A 6,000-nucleotide genomic window follows, 5' to 3' on the forward strand; every position below is an offset into this window, starting at 1 on the left:
TTAGTGACCCAAAAAAAATAATCAATGATAGATTTGGAAGAGGGACACGGACACACACACACCCACACACACACACACGGGGGGGGGGGGGGGGGGCCTGATTAATAAACTGATTTCAGGGCAGCCGGCAGTGTGACCATGGCGAGGCTGAATCGAGCTTTTGTTAAACACGGAGAGTAGAACAATACGGGCACTGTGAATTCAGACCCACACACAGCTCCAAACCCATTCCCCACCCCGGGGGGGGTGAGGGCCACAGTAAACAGGGCTCCCGTACCCCAAACAGGCCCCAAATCCACTGTGGGCAGCGCGGAGCGGTGTGGGGGGGGGCAGCCACAGTGAACAGGGCAGGCTCCTGTACCCCGAACAGGCCTCAAATCCACTGTGGGCAGCGCGGAGCGGTGGGGGGGGGGCAGCCACAGTGAACAGGGCAGGCTCCTGTACCCCAAACAGGCCCCAAATCCACTGTGGGCAGCGTGGAGCGGGGGGGTGGGGGGGAGCCACAGTGAACAGATCAGGCTCCTGTACCCCGAACAGGCCCCAAATCCACTGTGGGCAGCACGGGGTGGGGGGGGCGGAAACCAGGGGCAACAATGCAGGCTTCCACACCCCGAACAGGCCCCAAATCCACTGTGGGCAGCACGGGGTGAGGGGTGGAAACCAGGGGCAACAATGCAGGCTTCCACACCCCGAACAGGCCCCAAATCCACTGTGAGCAGCGCGGAGCCACAGTGAACAGGGCAGGCTCCTGTACCCCGAACAGGCCCCAAATCCACTGTGGGCAGCGCGGAGCCACAGTGAACAGGGCAGGCTCCTGTGCCCCGAACAGGCCCCAAATCCACTGTGGGCAGCGCGGAGCCACAGTGAACAGGGCAGGCTCCTGTACCCCGAACAGGCCCCAAATCCACTGTGGGCAGCACGGGGTGGGGGGGGGAGAGCCACAGTGATCAGGGCAGGCTCCCACACCCCGAACAGGCCCCAAATCCACTGTGGGCAGCGTGGGGTTGGGCAGGGGGAGTCACAGTGAACAGGGCAGGCTCCTGTACCCCGAACAGGCCCCAAATCCACTGTGGGCAGCACGGGGTTGGGGGGGGGGGGGGGGGGGGGGGAGCCACAGTGATCAGGGCAGGCTCCCACACCCCGAACAGGCCCCAAATCCACTGTGGGCAGCGTGGGGTTGGGCAGGGGGAGTCACAGTGAACAGGGCAGGCTCCTGTACCCCAAACAGGCCCCAAATCCACTGTGGGCAGCGCAGAGCAGGGGGGGGGGGGGGGGGGGAGCCACAGTGAACAGATCAGGCTCCTGTACCCCCGAACAGGCCTCACATTCACTGTGGGCAGTAAGGAGCCTGGGGCAGAAACCAGGGGCAACAATGCAGGCTCCCGCACCCCAAACAGGCCCCAAATCCACTGTGGGCAGCATGGGGGGTGGTGCAGGGGGTCGGGGGGGGTGGTGGCTACAGCAAATAAAGCAGGCTCCCGCATCCCAAGTAGGCCACACATTCACTGTGGTCAATGAGGGAGTCTGGGGGAAAACCCAAGGGCAATAAGACAGGATCCCGCACCCTGAGTAGGCCTCAAAACATGGAGCAATGTGGGTACAAGGTTAGGGGGAAGTGCACCAATCCCACTGTGGCCAGAGGGGCACCAAAATGAGCAACGCGGCCTCCCGGACCTCAAGTAAGTCTCAAGCAAGGAGTATTGTGGGTTCAACTGGGGGGAGTGGGAGGCAAAATCTGTGACAAATCCACTGTGGGCAGCAAGGGGAGGAGGAGGAGGGGCACCATGGTGAACAAGGCAGGCTCCCGTAGCCTGGGTAGGCCTCAAATCCACTGTGGGCAGCAAGGGGAGGAGGAGGAAGGGCACCATGGTGAACAAGGCAGGCTCCCGTAGCCTGGGTAGGCCTCAAATCCACTGTGGGCAACAAGGGGAGGAGGAGGAGGAGGAGGAGGAGGGGCACCACGGTGAACAAGGCAGGCTCCCTGTACCCCAGGTAGGCCTCAAATCCACTGTGGGCAGGGAGGGTGCCAGGGCAAAAAAAACCCACAATGAACAACACAGGCTCCTGCACCCAGAGTAGGCCTCAAATCCATCGTCAGTCATGAGGGGGCAGGAGGGGCACCGTGACTAGCAACGCAGGCTCCCATACCCTGAGTAGGCCTCAAAAACAAGGAACGTTGTGGGTACAACACTGGGTGGGGGTGGTGAACAATGTGAACGTTCTTGTGAGGGGGCTAGAGGGGGGCACAGTGGCCCATGCAGGCTCCTGGGCCCCGAGTAGGCCTCAAACATGGATATTTGTGGGTTCAATTGGGGGAGCGGGGTGGGGGGAAAAGTGTGCCAACGCCACTGTGGGCAGCAAGGGATGCAGGAGGGGGTGCCATGACGAGCAACACAGGCTCCCGTAACCTCGAGTAGGCCTCAAATCCACTGCGGACAGAGAGTGGGGGGGTCTTAGGAGGAGAGGCCGAGGGACTTGAGGCTGTTTTTCGTTAGCGAAAAGAGGGTTTAAGAGGTGACCTAATTGAGGCATACAAGACAGACAGAGGATTAGATAGGGAGAGAACCTCTTTCCTCGGATGGTGATGGCGAACACGATGGCTAAATTGGGGGGGGGGGGGGGGACGGTGATAGATCTAGGACAGAGGGAGGTTCTTGACTCAGAGAGCGTGGAATGGCCTGCCTGCGACAGGAGTGGACTCGCCAACATTTAAAAGGAACATTGGATAGACATACGGATGACATTGGGATAGCGTAGGGTAGATGGGAGTTAGATTGGTTTTTATACAGGTTGGCCCAACGTTGAGGGCCGAATGGCCTGGACTGCGCTGTAATAGGGTGACACGCGCTGATTTTTGTTTTGGGGGGGGGGGGTGGGGTGCTCACGTTGCTTTGTAACCCTCCCCTCCCCCCGTATCGTTGCCCACACAGCAAGCTCCCACAACCAAGATCAGCAAAGCAGACGGATAATTTGGGATTCGCTTGACGATAATTACCAAACCGCCCACCCACCCCAAAACACCGTCCAAACTGTACCACAAACACCCCCTCCTTTCTCCTCTAGCTGTGCGGGCAACACTCCTGCTCACTCAGCAACGGCCTGGGTTAAGTGTTTCGTGTCGCTGGATTTGATCTTTGGACTTGGACAGGAGGTGGGAAGGAGGGGGGGGGGAGGGAGGGAGAGAGAGACACGGCCTACGCAGGCAGTCACAGCTGACTCCTTGGCAACCTGCCCCGTGTGTGTGTGTGTGTGTCATGCTCTGACAATGTAGGCTGGACAAGTCATGTCCTGTGTCAAAACCCCAGAGCACTCTGCAGAGTCCAAACCTCTGGCCACAACCTCTTCGCTCACCTCCTCCTCCGTCCCCCGCCCCCCCCAAAAACCCTGCCCCGCTCCCCAATCACAACCTTGACATACTCAACCCTAGATCCTCGGGGTACGGAAGGGCGAGAAGGCTCTCTCATCACCTGGGCCTAGCATTCCCCCGCATCGAGACACCCACACAGACCCCAGTTTTAATTAAGTAACAATATTAGGGGGATTGGCCATGCTAAATTGCCCCTTAGTGTCCAAAGAGGTGCAGGTTAGGGTGGATTGGCCATGCTAAATTGCCCCTTAGTGTCCAAAGATGTGTAGGTTAGGGTGGATTGGCCATGCTAAATTGTCCCTTAGTATCTAAAGATGTGTAGGTTAGGGTGGATTGGCCATGCTAAATTGCCCCTTAGTGTCCAAAGATGTGTAGGTTAGGGTGGATTGGCCGTGCTAAATTGCCCCTTAGTGTCCAAAGATGTGCAGGTTAGGGTGGATTGGCCATGCTAAATTGTCCATTAGTGTCCAAAGATGTGTAGGTTAGGGTGGATTGGCCATGCTAAATTGTCCCTTAGTGTCCAAAGATGTGTAGGTTAGGGTGGATTGGCCATGCTAAATTGTCCCTTAGTGTCCAAAGATGTGTAGGTTAGGGTGGATTGGCCATGCTAAATTGTCCCTTAGTGTCCAAAGATGTGTAGGTTAGGGTGGATTGGCCATGCTAAATTGCCCCTTAGTATCCAAAGATGTGTAGGTTAGGGTGGATTGGCCATGCTAAATTCTTCTCAGTGTAACCCAAACAGGAGTGTGGCGACCGGGGGGATTTTCATTGCAGTGTTAATTATGTAATTCTGACTTGTGACACTAGTGGATAAAGAGATATGTGGTGCTCTACGTTACTCTGGGTCTAACCCAGTCGCGATGGGGAGGAAACTAATGCAGACACAAAATATCCAGCCGAGTGGATACCTGGGCTTGTGTATCCACAGATATCTCAGGATTAATTATTCCAGGGAATCTCAAACCTCAGGTGAGAGCCAACCATGAAAACAGCGGATGGTACAGCTGCTCAGAAGCAAGAGACAGGAAGGATTCTGACTATTCTGTGGAGGCAGGAAGTGTTTACAGGCTATAATTTATACAGCACAGGGTTAGGTACAGAGTAAAGCTCCCTCTACACTGTCCCCCCATCAAACACTCCCAGGACAGGGACAGCACGGGGTTAGATACAGAGTAAAGCTCCCTCTACACTGTCCCCCATCAAACACTCCCAGGACAGGGACAGCACGGGGTTAGATACAGAGTAAAGCTCCCTCTACACTGTCCCCATCAAACACTCCCAGGACAGGTACAGCACGGGGTTAGATACAGAGTAAAGCTCCCTCTACACTGTCCCCCCATCAAACACTCCCAGGACAGGACAGCACGGGGTTAGATACAGAGTAAAGCTCCCTCTACACTGTCCCCCATCAAACACTCCCAGGACAGGTACAGCACGGGGTTAGATACAGAGTAAAGCTCCCTCTACACTGTCCCCCATCAAACACTCCCAGGACAGGTACAGCACGGGGTTAGATACAGAGTAAAGCTCCCTCTACACTGTCCCCCCCCATCAAACACTCCCAGGACAGGTACAGCACGGGGTTAGATACAGAGTAAAGCTCCCTCTACACTGTCCCCCCCCATCAAACACTCCCAGGACAGGGACAGCACGGGGTTAGATACAGAGTAAAGCTCCCTCTACACTGTCCCCCATCAAACACTCCCAGGACAGGTACAGCACGGGGTTAGATACAGAGTAAAGCTCCCTCTACACTGTCCCCCCATCAAACACTCCCAGGACAGGTACAGCACGGGGTTAGATACAGAGTAAAGCTCCCTCTACACTGTCCCCATCAAACACTCCCAGGACAGGTACAGCACGGGTTAGATACAGAGTAAAGCTCCCTCTACACTGTCCCCACATCAAACACTCCTGGGACCCTCCCTTCCTCCAGCCCCTCGGTCTGTGCTGGTATCCGGGGGGCAGTTTAAGTGACAGTCAATGGCAGGGGCAACGCGACTGTATCTAATAAATGGCTGGCGCTGAATAAACTCAAAATCTCCAAAGTTTACCGGTAAATATTGCCTTGCTGACAATGCCAGCATCCTGGACTGTAAACACAGGCAGCGCGCCGATCGCTCTCTCTGCGCCTGCCCAGGCCACACAGCCGCACTGAGTCAGAGTAACGTGCATGGCGATGCCCCAGTGGTCGAACAGCTGGGCCACATTTGCTACCCAACCTCAGAAATGAGGGTGGGCAGCCAGAGTGCTTTGAGAGATATTACCTCCCCCCCCCTCAAGACACCAGATAAATTGGGAGGGGTGAGAGGCAAAAAAAAAATTACATTAATAAATTAAATAGACTTGCAGTCAAATCTCCAAATTTCTCCAGATCACCTGTCCCGGTCCCCCTCCAACGCTGACACTATAGTTAAGAAAGCCCCACCAACGCCTCTACTTTCTCAGAAGACTAAGGAAATTTGGCATGTCACGCTACGGACTCTCACCAACTTTTACAGATGCCCCATAGAAAGCATTCTTTCTGGGTGTATCACAGCTCGGTCTGGGCTCCTGCTCTGCCCAAGACCGCAAGGAACTACAAAAGGGTGGTGAATGTAGCCCCAATCCATCACACAAACCAGCCTCCCATC

At 55.8% G+C, this 6,000-nt stretch overlaps 1 protein-coding gene across 1 annotated transcript in view; it reads right to left on the reverse strand.

The window, feature by feature from the left end:
• The window catches only part of LOC145340442 (ceramide synthase 2-like), a gene marked incomplete at its 3' end in the record, with an annotated part of 40,677 nt that extends 37,559 nt beyond the window's left edge, over positions 1 to 3,118 (reverse strand). Inside the window, exon 1 of the mRNA XM_080184908.1 lies at positions 3,036 to 3,118. The remainder of the gene's footprint in view (positions 1 to 3,035) is intronic.
• Between the last annotated feature and the right edge of the window lie 2,882 nt (positions 3,119 to 6,000).

Source organism: Carcharhinus amblyrhynchos, unplaced genomic scaffold (assembly GCF_965287045.1).
Source record: "Carcharhinus amblyrhynchos unplaced genomic scaffold, sCarAmb.v2.hapA chromosome_1023, whole genome shotgun sequence".
Lineage (NCBI taxonomy): Eukaryota > Metazoa > Chordata > Chondrichthyes > Carcharhiniformes > Carcharhinidae > Carcharhinus > Carcharhinus amblyrhynchos.